Below are 13717 nucleotides of genomic sequence, written 5' to 3'. Positions count from 1 at the left end.
GGGGGGAGTGATAAATGAACGACCAGAGCGACAATGGTGGCGCTGCGAAACTCCGTATTCGGCATAGTTGTTGTGCATCGTCTACTAATGAAACTAAAACAACACGTTTCTGTTTTGAACTCATACTTTGGTTGCAGTCGCGCCGGCGTGCCAACCACTAGGGGCTTTGCGCTAAGAGGTTAAAGTGTTCTCTTGAAAGATGTGGTGGAGATGTGTAATACCTTTTTGTTTCCATGTGGTGAAATTCAGTGGGGTTTTGTTGAGCTGGAAGTCAGGGTTATGCCAGATTTTGGTGTATTTGCAGGGTGTCAAAGTGAAGTTTGTGATTTTGTTGATTTTCCACCAATCTGTCAGAGTTGTAGAAATTACAGTGCTCTTAAAACAGTTGTGGTGTTTTATGTTTATATTGAGGAATGGTAGGTCAGATGGTGAGATTTCCCTGCATGCTTCTTGTTCGATATCAATCCATGAGTTGTTTTGTTGGGTGGGGTGAGTCCATTTATAGATGTATAGCAATTTGTTGGCCAAGTAGTAATTATGAAAATTTGGTGTATCGAGTCCTCCTTGATTTTTATTTTTTTGAAGAGTAGCTAATTTGATTCTGGCTTTTTTATTTTTCCAGTAGAATTTGGTTATTATTTAATCTAGGGAGTTGAACCAGTTGGTGGTGGGTTGGGTTGGGATCATAGTGATCTTTGGTAAAATTGACATTTTGACGGTTGCTATTCTTCCAATTAAGGAAAGTGGTAGGTTCATCCATTGTTGTAGATCGTCTTCTATTGTTTTTATTAGTGGGTTAAAGTTTAGATGGAATAACTCCGACAGCTTGGGGGAAATGTTGACGCCTAAATACCTGGTATTTCCAGTAGAGAGGGGGAGGGTCGATTCTTGAGTTGCAGCATTCCAATCATCTCCATCTAAGGCTAAAATTATAGATTTTGTCCAATTTATCGAGTAGCCAGATATTTTTGAGAATGTTTTGATGAGTTTAATGGTTACTTGTAGGGGATTTTTAGGATCTTGTAAGTATAACAACACATCATCTGCGTAAAGGCTGATCTTATGGTGTGTGTTATGAGTTTGCTGCGGCAAGAGGTTCTATGAAGACAGCGAATAGAGAGGGAGGGAGTGGGCATCCTTGCCTAGTGCACCTGTGTAGTGTGACGCTGTGTGATGTTATTCCATTCATGGTGACTGTAGCCATGGGTGAAGTGTAAAGTATTTTTGTCCAGTGAATAAACGATTCTCCGAAACCAAATTTTTGTAATGTTGCAAATAGGAATGTCCTGTTAACTCTATCAAAGGCTTTCTCTGCATCCTGTAAGGTAATTATTGCTTTTAAACTGTGTTGATTGATGACATTAATTAAATTAAATTAAATACTCTGCGCATATTGTTTGATGAATGTCGTCCTTTGATGAATCCAGTTTGGTCGTGATGAATTATGATTGGGGTGACTGTTTCAATTCTGGTGGCTAAAGCTTTGCTAATTATTTTGATGTCAGTATTTATAAGTGATAGGGGACGATAGCTGGAGGGTAGGGTTGGGTCTTTGCCAGGCTTAAGCAATACTGAGATCAACGCAGTGCTCATATGCAGGGGAATTTTGGAGTTATGTTTTATTTCAAGTGCCATTCTGATGAATAATGGAGAAATTGTTAGCCAAAAATGTAAAGAATTCAGCGGGGAAGCCATCAGGTCCTGGAGCTTTATTCTTGGTCATCTGGGTCAGTGCTTTATGAAATTCAGTTTGCGTTAATGGTTCGTCCAGTGCTTATGCATGTTCTTTGGATAGTTGTGGTAGGGTTATTTTATTCAAAAAGGAATTGATGTCTGCTGAACTTGGGTCGATGTCTGAGGTATATAAATTGCTATAGAATGTCCTGAATGTATTATTTGTGTCCTGTGGTGTTATCATGGTCTTCCCCGCTGAATCTTCTATAGCCGAGATAATTGATTTTTCTTTATTTTGTTTTAGTTGGTTAGCCAAATATTTTCCTGATTTATTGTTGTGTTCGAAGTGGTCTTGCCAGAGTCTCTGTATCATGAATTGCGTTTTTTTATTTATAATTTCATTAAGTTGAAATTGTAATTTTCATAATTCAATCTGTGTTTCTTATTTGGGGTCATTAGCATACGCATCATTTAATTCTTGGATTTTTTGTTCCAAATTGTTTACTAATTGTTTTGATCTTTTTTTCTTATATGATGAGTAGGATATGATTTTGCCCCTCAGTACTGCTTTGCTTGTTTCCCATAGTAATGTGGGTGAGATTTCTGGAGAATCCTTTATCTCCATGAAGGATGTCCACTCTCTTTTGAAGAATGAGTCAAAATCAGCATCTTTAAGCAGAGATGTGTTGAAGCGCCATCTGGGGGCAGACTGTTTGGGATGTTTACTATTTAAGGTGAAGGAGACAGGGGCGTGGTCACTGATTATGATGGGGTGAATTCTGGAATCAGAGATATCTGATAGGATTGAGTTGCTGGTGAGGAAAAAGTCTATACGAGAGTATGATTTATGAAGTTGTGAAAAGTAAGTATATTTCTTTGTTGAGCAGTTTTTCAGCCACCAACTGTCACCAAGACCAAAATTGCTCATATATTGTTTTATTGTGTCGGTCGAGTGCCAATTTCTTAAATTGCCTGAGGTGCTTGATCTGTCCAGAGTTGGATTAATAACAGTATTGAAGTCACCTCCAATTATGATTGTTGAATTTGATAGATTAGCCAGCCAGTGATGAAAAAAAAGAGTGAAAAAATGAGGGATTGTCAGTGTTTGGACCGTAAATACTAGCAATGGTGAGGTTAAAGTTGTAGATGGAGCAGTTGATGATGATATAACGTCCTTCTGGGTCGGTGGTTTTGTGAATTAGCGGTAATCGCTTATTGACTAGAATGGACACACCTCTCTGCTTAGAGTTGTAAGTTGCTGAGAATATTTGATTAAATTGTGAGGATTTAAATTTCTGATGGTATGATTCAGGTAAGTGACTCTCTTGTAATAGACATTTGTCTGCTTGTAATTTGAGTAAATGATTTATGATTTTAGTCTTTTTAGCCTGTGAGCCAGCCCCCCGAATATTCCATGTTACAAATTTAACAGAGAGCATTTTTTTAAATTTGGTAAACATGTAATCCAATATGACATATAGTGTGTGTGCGTGGTGGCGTAGAGATGATGAGGAGTAAAGAGAGTGAGAGAAAAAGAGAGAGATGTTGGTTACCGTTAGTCATATCTACATCATTTCTGTGGTTATCCATTGTCAATGATATTGTAGAGTGGCTTCACCATCAAAATCCCAATCAAATAATTTCATTTTAATCTTTAAATAAAATACCATGGTCTTTCCCATGTTAACATAAACGTCCCACAAGCCAATACAATAACGTGAACACACAGAACGCAAAGACAGACAGAGAAAGTGGACATACACATAAAACATAGAGACATTGATATTTACATCACATAGGGACACATAACAGTAAAGTATACTGAGCAAGTCAAGGCACCTAGGTTATATTAATAGCTAGGTTTAAATGCCAAATGTTGCACATTCAATAAAGCCAGGTTGTGATATATTTGCCACGATATAGAACTCCGTCAAAGTTTGTCTACTGCTATCACTGCGTGTTTTCCTTTTTGCAATAATTATTTACTGGGACTGGATACAGTTTTTTCCGTCTCTCCTGTATCTCAGGTGGAAACTGATCATTAAGCCCGAAGTGTGTTCCTTTCAACTCCCTCCCCCTACTCTTAACAAGTTCTTTATGATTGTAATACTCGAATTTAGCAATAATGGGGCAAGGCCGTTTGGAGATATTATTTTTTCCTCCCAGGCGATGAACTCGGTGGAATGTGCTTGATTGAATGGTTTCGGGCGCGAGCTTCAGATGGGTGTGCATGAAATCTTTTAGGGTTTTTTTTTCAGGGTCATCTGGGGTGTTTTCCGGTAAACCGGAGAAAATAAGGTTGTCTCACATGCTGCGAGACTGGAGGTCAAGAATGGTTTCTTTCATCATCTTATTTTCTTTTTCAACGGTATTTATTTGTGTTCCAAGAGTTTTTACAGTCTTTTGAAGTGTCTGATTTTGCTTTGTGAGAGGCGTTTTGCTCCTGGCTGAATTCCAGGCTCTCTCTTAATCCTTGGAACTCTTTATGGAGCACTTCAACAAGAGATAATCTGGCATCGATTGAAGATAGACGGGAGTTTATGGAGCACAGTAAGTCACCAACCTTTGTATTGTTACTGAGAGATCCCGGGAGACCATCTGTGTCAGTCGATGAGTTGCGGAGGCGCTTGTTGGATTTCGGCGTGTCCGGCATAATGCAAAGTCGGTGGAAGCACTCGTCGATATAATTTTCCAGATCCTCCAGGTCGTTGTGGAGGTAAAGTAATATTCCAGCAGGGAATCGGAGTAGATTTAGAAAGTTTGTTGTTTGTAGTTTTGTTCAGCAGCAGGGCGCCACCATCTTGTCTCCGTCCCAGACCACTTCCGACAGACCTTTCTTGGTTTTCCATCGGGCAAAGTTGTGGATAGTACCTGGTACCTGGTACTTTTCTTGGTATCACCTCTGTTGAGGTTCCAAGCGAGCTGAGGTGATAACAAAAGGTGACGTGAAAACACTGCAGACCACTGATTGGTCAGAGAGAATGGTGACAATCGTGCAACCAGAGTCGTCTTGTCGTCTGAGCTCTGTTTGGATTTCCCAAACTCTCCTGTTTTTTTCTGCAGTCTTTTGTCTTGCTGCTTTCAGCCTCTTCTGAAACAAAATTTGTTTCCTTGCTGTGACAAACAGCCACATACCAAGAATCAAGAACACCATCCCTTCGATATCCTCCATTGTTCCTGTGTGTGTTGCGTTGAAGATGACGTCACAGCAGTTTCATGCGGCGTCACTATGACGACCAGCTACATTGACGGGGGTACTATCTGCAGTGGAAAACGAAGTACCTGGTACCAAAAGCGAGTAGAGTCGAGTTGAGTTGAGCTGGTACCATGCAGTAGAAAAGCGGCTTTAGTGACAGGCCTAGATTTAGCCAGTTTGAACGAATGACTTATAGACAGTGGTTTGAATGTGTGAGTAACTTCGCATTTTTGTACGTTAAAAACATGGAAGAGATACAGGTGGCCTGATTATCTGATTTACTGAAAAGCACAGGACTGACCATGGAGCACTCTTTATATTCTTTATATTCTCTATCACAAACAATATTTTTTTAAGTTAAGTGTTTGCATTTGCCAAAAGCCTCAAAAAACAGGAAACTAAATTGACCAACTCTTAACACTAACATAAGCCTTCTCTCCATCAAGGTGTATCAGCACAGAGCTTTGATAACAGCTACATCCCTATTATGTCTACTGTACTTCGAACAACAGGTACTCACCACTGGGCAGGTTGCTAAGGCTCAAGCCTTCTTTCAAAGAGCCTAATTCACACATTAGAGTAGGCACTTTGTACAGGATACTGGCAATAGACTTGTTATAGCACTTTTATAAAGCATGCTTCATTGCCAACATGTCCATGTGTCCTATTTGTGACAAAATAGGATGCCAAATGCCAGCCATATCCCTCCGTTCTGCTACCTCAGGACGCCTAGCACCTCCCCCTCTTCGCACCTGCACTTCCAGAACACGTCTCCTGTCTGTTCTGGCCCCACGATGGTGGAATGACCTCCCTGTGGAGGTCAGAACAGCTGAGACTGTGACCCATTTCAAACGACGACTGAAGACCCACCTCTTCAGGCTGCACCTCTCCCCATCCCTCCCTTCCCCCCCTGTAAATGACTAAACTTAGGGTTGTAACTAGGCAGCTGTTTAATAGGTGACTTAGTTGATGCGCCAGTCTTAACGACTACTTGTATTTTTATTTATTTTTATTTTTCCATAGATTGCGTTGTTGCCGTTCTCGTTGTTAGTGTTATCAGTTTAACCACCAGGGTCCAGGTTGAACTATGCGGTTGTTCCCTGTACTTGGACCGGTACTTCTCTCTAGGGGTTTCGTCATACTTGTTCCTGGTTATGGTTATACACTTTGTTGTACGTCGCTCTGGATAAGAGCGTCTGCCAAATGCCTGTAATGTAATGTAATGTAATGTAAAATATCTTGTATCACTCTTAAGCCCTATTCGCATGGGACTAGTATTACCTGGGGACCTCATGTGATTTAGAAATTACCCCCCCACGTCTGTGCTTCGTGCGGCGCATTCGCATGGGATTAGCGAAGTCTGTATTTTACTCAAATTTACTGACATTATCCCCCCGGATATGATTGAAAATGTAACAGTAAAATACGACCCCAAATCACAGAGATGCCGATTCGCACGGGACTAATATTATCACATGACCTCTGTGTTTGGTAAAATATGGTAGGTAATTTGCGGTGGAATTTTTACATTACAAATTACGGACATGGCAGATTCTCACGGGATTAAGATCACAGACGACCTCTGCAATTATTACAAGTGACTAGATGTCCCCAGGTAATACTAGTCCTGTGCGAATAGGGCTCTAGAAGAGATTGCCCATAAACTGTGTTGATATGTTGCATACATTTTTTTAGCTAGTGTGATTCATTTTCAGATCGTGCATTAGAGTTTATTAAACAGTGTAAAGTGTTCTTTCTATTGCTATGATCTCTTGAAGGGGCATGTATAAATCTGTTGATGAATATCTACAGAAAGCACATTCCTCCAGAAAGGATATGTTTATTCATGGTTGTCAAGTTCATTTTACAAAATGTACAAGTTCTTGTATATTTGCAACTTAAAATAAATATTTATTGTAAAATAAATAGTGTACACACATTAGGGGGGGGAGGTGTCACTATTTGTATTTGTATCTGTATTTGATCAACCAAATAAATATTTGTATTTGTATTCCGATACAAACCGGAAGTGGGCGTGGCTAAAACTGGAAGTCTGTGGAGTTTAACCCAAAGCTGTATAAAATGCCAAGGATTCCAGATTTTTACCATGATAAACACTGTCACTGCTATATTTGATATATTAAAGCATTAAAGTCATGCTTTTAAAATGACATCAAAAATGCAGTTTAACAACATTTCCTGTTGTTAAAAAACCAACATTTGCTTTTTAAAGCTGTGTTTAACAAACAATAAACTATAGGTTATATAGCCATAACAAGCTTTTATAACACTTAGGTAAATAAACAGTCAAATCAAGTTTTAAACATAGGAAAACATTTTATAAATCAAAACATAGTTACTCATCCTTACTCTGAACTGCAGCATATGAACTGCATGAACTCCATTACCACCCCTATCTGATGGACACTGAATTCAAATATTTAAAAAAATATCTTATAATTCATAAAATAGTTCCTCACCTTCAGCTTCAACTACTGTATGCCATAAACTCCTAATGAAATTTTTTAAAAACTACAGAATGTAAGGCCAACATGTTTTGTTGTTTTTTTTTTTGTTAATACTGTTTCTCCCCTCATTGTTATAGACACACTTTACCTTTATGTTTGATTAGCATACACTTGGATAAATTAAATAAAACATCAAAAAACTTCCCTGAGTGAAATACATCTTCAGCAATTATGCTCTTACTCAAATTCCCCTAAGTTGTATTTTGTGAGGACAAGCTCCTGCACATGAGCTGTCAGTGGCATCAGATGTATCCAGCATTACAGAATCGATTTATGCACCAGTAACGACCTAATTTGATAAAGATAATGAAATCATATAGTGCTAAACTATTTTCTTAAAATAAAGGACATAACACAATAAATTTGAGATGCAAAACCATGCTATGACCTCTTTTTAGATGAGCCTGATATAAAAATTCAACGTTTGTATTTAAAATTATAATGGTTTTGTTAGGCTATGGCAAAATGTATCAACGCAAATGACAGAAAAATGAGAAAACCGCTAAAATGTGCATGACAAAACAAATGAAATTGGATTGGAAAGTAGAAAATGAAATACGAAGTGAAACATTTTTTAAAAGTAATTTCTTCTGTATTAACAAATTCCTCACATTACTCCCTCCCTTCTCTTTCGAGAGACTTCTTTCTTGTTAAAAATTTAAGTTTCAGAGAAAATACGTTGGTGGTGTTATCTCCGCGGAGTTCTAGGCCTATAATTTCTATCACTACAGCGCCCACCCTAAAGACGGTTCCAGTGAAGGAATTTCATGAGATTATATGTATATAAGTAAGTCTCGATAGCACTTGATTGTGAAACTCTGGTTCTGGTTATTCAGTTGCTGAACAGCATGCTGGAGTAGGCAGCGACACGTAAAGAAAATGGCTTGGACTGCCTGTATTTCTTGACAGAGTTGATTTTTTTTAATTTTAAAAACAGTCAGCCCAAATATTTAGGAAAGTCGTGGAAGGAGTATGATATCTCATAAAAAACACGTTTTCAACGTACAAAAATGCCAAGTTACTAAAAAGTATTGATATCAAAATGACGCCAAGTTACGATACTACAAACAATATAGGCTATCTTGCCTCACCGAAATGACATAAGATGTATCTCAAAGCAATGCTACCAAATATTTCCTCAGTTCTTTCAAGTCACTTGGCCCTGTGTATAAGCATGCACTACATGAACAGGCCAAATATATGTGTGGATGGCTCTCTCACAGTCAAGATTGATTGAATAGGTGTGTGTATGTCCAATTTGTATTGGTATGTAGGCCTATGTATTTCGCTGCCCAGGCTTTCTGTTGCGTGAATGATAGTATGTTTCTTGGTACAAGTGTGTTCGTGAATGTGAATGTAAGATGCTGCCAGGGAAATGTCCCCATGCGGATAAAGAAGTTCTCTATGTATGTATGTACAATATGTGTTTTACATGCAGTATTTATTGTACGTGGCAAATATGCAATAACTTGCACATGTACTCAAATTCAGTTCAGAAGCAAGTATAAACATGTTTTCTGGAGAAATGTGCTTCCTGTCGTTGCTCAGCAGCAGTTCTGTACATTAATGAATTTATACATTAATTTCAATGTACAATGTTCAATGTGTTCCATGAGGCAATTCGAAATATTTGTCTCTTTGATCTGACAGAAAGTTTGCATGACATTGTGAAATGGTAAGATTAGAAAACACAGGGCCAAGTGACTTGAAAGAACTGAGGAAATATTTGGTAGCATTGCTTTGAGATACATCTTATGTCATTTCGGTGAGGCAAGATAGCCTATATTGTTTGTAGTATCGTAACTTGGCGTCATTTTGATATCAATACTTTTTAGTAACTTGGCATTTTTGTACGTTGAAAACGTGTTTTTTATGAGATATCAGTTCTTTTTGCAAAGCGTTTTATTATGAGAGTGAGAAATGCGACCCTGCAAGAAACGGTTGTGGATTATGGCTATCGTTGTGTGAATCAGTACAGTCTGATGAGCATGTACCGTTCAGCAGTTTCGGTTTGCTATATATGTAAAACAGTGGCTGTGAGAAAGGATGCAGTGGCGTAAGCGTAAACGCATCAGAAACGCAGATGGAATATGGTATGTACTCACGGATTTGACATCCATCCAACGAGCCTTGACTGACAAAGTAATCAACACGCCCGTAGAATTATAACTCCCTAGGTCGCAACTTGTGTAGCCTTCTGTCCTGCTCCGTTGTCTGTTATTTCGTGGAGATGCACTATTAGTGTTTGTAAGGTTTATCCTTCTGTCCTGCTCCATTGTCTGTTATTTCGTGGAGATGCACTTTTAGTGTTTGTAAGGTTTATAAGGCAGTTTGATAGGCTAATCTGCAGGTAGGAATCCTCTTCGCCGTTTTGCTAAACTAGAACCGGAAAACATGATAGTGGAGAATAGGAGCAGACGCATATGTCCCAGCAGGCTTTGCATATGAGAGAATAACAACAGTGTGAGAGAAATTAAAATGAAATTACGAAATTCCGTAGTTGAAACAATATGTTTTTAGCAGAATGGGCATGTAGGTGAAGGTTGACATGATCACGGAGTATAGTGCAAAGTAAATGGAGTGACCATGAGCGAGCTTATATTCCTTATCAAATGGTATATATAACAGTCGGTATTGAACATTGCTTGTTGAAGTGGAGGGTCAAATAACATTGCCCACATTATTTGCCTGTAATGTAATCTATTGCACGAATGTGTTTTTCTCATGTTCAGTGCTAGTAGTTATACTTATGAGTGAATCATGATTTTAAATGTAATGTTTTAATGCGGAGTTGCAGAACGTACATACGTAGTAATTGTGTGTAGCCTATGTGGCTAGATAGAGAACAGGGCGAGGTAACATGAATGTAGAAACGTGGCGTTTGCTGATATTAAGGTTTTGTACGGTAGCCAAGTGAAGAAATATAGTTAGTAGAAATGGCACAGTGGTGAACCGGTGTAACTTTTAAATAAAAGGAATACATTTGCGTCATGAAATGCATATGGGTGGCCGTGAGTGAGTGAGGTTTACCAGTCTGTGACTTCGTTAGCTAATGCCATAGCTATGCAATGCGTGAAATATCATTAGCGAACCTGCCGGTGGTTTTAAAGAAGAACACAAGCCAGTAAGCACAGAAGAGCTTCCGTTGAATCCATATGGCTTAGCAATATTGTAGCCGGTCAATAACTGAACGTACAGACGGTAAGGCATAATGCATATATCTTAGCAATATTGTAGCCGGTTAATAACTGAACGGTGAACGGCGGGTAGATATGGTGCAAAAGCAATAATTAAGAGGTAGTAGACAATTATTAGTGAGGGTCGAAGCAAGTTAAAGAAACGGGTTCCAAGCTGGGCTTGAACATGCGACCCTGTGTTCCCAAGCCTGTAACCTTACCCACTAGGCCACAGACGGATTAGCTGTTCAACCTGCGGAGTTGCGGAATGTACATAAGTAGTAATTGTTTGTAGCGTATGTGGGTACCTAGAGAACAGGGCGAGGTAACAGGAATGTAGAAACGTGGCGTTTGCTGATATTAAGGTTTTGTACGGTAGCCAAGTGAAGAAATATAGTTAGTAGAAATGGCACAGTGGTGAACTGGTGTAACTTTTAAATAAAAGGAATACATTTGCGTCATGAAATGCATATGGGTGGCCGTGAGTGAGTGAGGTTTACCAGTGTGTGACTTCGTTAGCTAATGCCATAGCTATGCAATGCGTGAAATATCATTAGCGAACCTGCCGGTGGTTTTAAAGAAGAACACAAGCCAGTAAGCACAGAAGAGCTTCCGTTGAATCCATATGGCTTAGCAATATTGTAGCCGGTCAATAACTGAACGTACAGACGGTAAGTCATAATGCATATATCTTAGCAATATTGTAGCCGGTTAATAACTGAACGGTGAACGGCGGGTAGAAATGGTGCAAAAGCAATAATTGATAAGTAGGCTAGTAGACAATTATTAGTGAGGGTTGAAGCAGGTTAAAGAAACGTGTTCCAAGCTGGGCTTGAACATCCGACCCAGTGTTCCCCAAGCCTGTAACCTTACCCACTAGGCCACGGATGGATTAGCTGTTCAAACTGCGGAGTTGCAGAATGTACATAAGTAGTAATTGTTTGTAGCGTATGTGGCTAGATAGAGAACAGAGCGAGGTAACATGAATGTAGAAATAGAAACGTGGCGTTTGCTGATATGAAAGTTTTGTACGGTAGCCAAGTGAAGAAATATAGTTAATAGAAATGGCACAGTGGTGAACTGGTGTAACTTTTTAATGAAAGGAATACATTTGCCGTGACTTCGTTAGCTAATGCCATAGCTATGCAATGCGTGAAATATCATTAGCAAACCTGCCGGTGGTTTTAAAGAACACAGGCCAGTAAGCACAGAAGAGCTCCCGTTGAATCCATGTGGCTTAGCAATATTGTAGCCGGTTAATAACTGAACGGTGAACGGCGGGTAAATATGGTGCAAAAGCAAGAATTGATAAGTAGGCTAGTAGACAATTATTAGTGAGGGTTGAAGCAGGTTAAAGAAACGTGTTCCAAGCTGGGCTTGAACCTACGACCCCATGTTCCCAAGACTGTAACCTTACCCACTAGGCCACAGGCGGACTAGCTGTTTGAACAGGAAATGTTTCAGAATAAAAATGTATGGGTATTTTGCGTGTGTATTCGCGTTTTTGATTGGGTCGTGTAGGGCAGATTTGGCTGGTGTCAGTGAAATGTCCAATGGGGAGACATGTTGTTAGTGGGATAGGCGGCAGGAAAAATAAGAATGAGAAGAAGAAAGAGAAGAAGAAGAAGAAGAAGGAGAAAACGCAAAATCCCCTTAGTTTGGGGCTTTATTGTGCGGACATGTGAAGTTGTTTATGAATTCTGTCTGTTGAAATGGGGTCAGAATGTACAGAATTTAATGTTTTTAAGGGCTGAGTGTCTGTGGCTGTTGTGGTTATTTCTGTGGGGAACCCTGAAAAGTGCCAAACTCTCGGTGCTGTATAGGTATGGGGGCATGCCCCCGCCAAGGCGTAACTTGGCGGGATGGCATACCTGCCATCCCAATAGCATTTACGGCGTTTGGATCATTTTAATTATAAAATTCCCAAAGCATGATGGTGTCGCTCTGGCCTATCTGTGTTAAGGAAAACTCTCACTCGCTGTCTCTCTGCAGGTGTGTGTTTGTTTAATTGAGAAACTTGGTTCTGTCTTCTGAGAGAATCGCATCAAAGAGATAGGAAGAAAGATCTGAATCCGAATAATATTGGGCAAATTAAATCAATCTTGACTCTTACAAACCTTTCCACACACGTTTACCCCATTATTGTACTGTATACTTGTACACACAGGGCCAAGTTCCTTGAAACAATTTAGGAAACACCGGGTAGCTTGTTTAATTTGTGTGAGGTAAGATATTGTTTCTTGAAACTTGGTATAATTTAGATATGAATACTTTTAATGGCAGGCCTAGATTTCGGCTGTTTGAATTAATGACTTATAGACAACGCTTTGTACGTGTGAGTAACTTCGTATTTTTGTACATTAAAAACGTGTTTTTCATCAGATTCTACTATATAAGACTGGAACTTTATTTTTTAAAAGGAAGCTTGTACGAAGTCGGGTGCCATTTCTTTTGCATGTTAGGTCAGATTTTGTTGTTATTTTTGAGTTTGTGTTTCTGTTGGTTATTTATTCCTCTGTTAAAGGTAGTCATGTTTAGTTTTTTGTTTTGGATCTCCTGAAAACATGAATTGCTTTGCTTTTCTGTTTATTGAATGAAGAAATTGATTGTTTAATATAGTCTGGTTAGTGCTACAGTCTGGTACAGAGGATTCCCATCTAAACATTATGTGTTGTGCCTTTAACCTAGTCTGGGGACGTAACACTAGCAAAAACAATATGGTAGCTAATGTTAACAGAAATGGCTAACTAAGTGGTTTCATCCTCACTAGATCCCACATTATCGGAAATTCAGTACTTGCCGCTTTGGACAGAATCAGTGTGACTGGCTGCTACTGTCAGTATTGTCATAGTCTGCACATGCTAAACATAACAGTCTCTCATTGTCAAGATGGCTGCCACTGCCTTTCCCTTGTTCAGAGTCTCTCTGCAATCCTTCAGAAATCACCAAAATATGGTGCCATCCATTCAAAATTAAATCATTGCTGATGGCACAGTAATATTTTACTTCCATTCTTTTGGAAATTGTGTCAATTTGGTGTTTTTTTTTGATCAAGGACATTGTTAAGGGTCTGGGAGCACATGGTGATTGGCAACAGAGCAGTATTTCATTAAGCTTACCCAGAATTTTTTTTCTTCTTTTTT

At 39.1% G+C, this 13717-nt stretch overlaps 1 protein-coding gene across 1 annotated transcript in view; it reads right to left on the bottom strand.

Annotated features, from left to right (window-relative positions):
- The window catches only part of LOC118222976 (testis-specific gene 10 protein-like), a 149582-nt gene that overhangs the window by 23253 nt on the left and 112612 nt on the right, over positions 1-13717 (bottom strand). The gene's annotated exons all lie outside the window — the stretch shown is intronic.

The sequence above is a fragment of the Anguilla anguilla genome, chromosome 3, assembly GCF_013347855.1.
Source record: "Anguilla anguilla isolate fAngAng1 chromosome 3, fAngAng1.pri, whole genome shotgun sequence".
Lineage (NCBI taxonomy): Eukaryota > Metazoa > Chordata > Actinopteri > Anguilliformes > Anguillidae > Anguilla > Anguilla anguilla.
The sequence above is the reverse complement of the archived record's forward strand: the minus strand, read 5'-3'. Positions and strand labels throughout refer to the sequence as shown.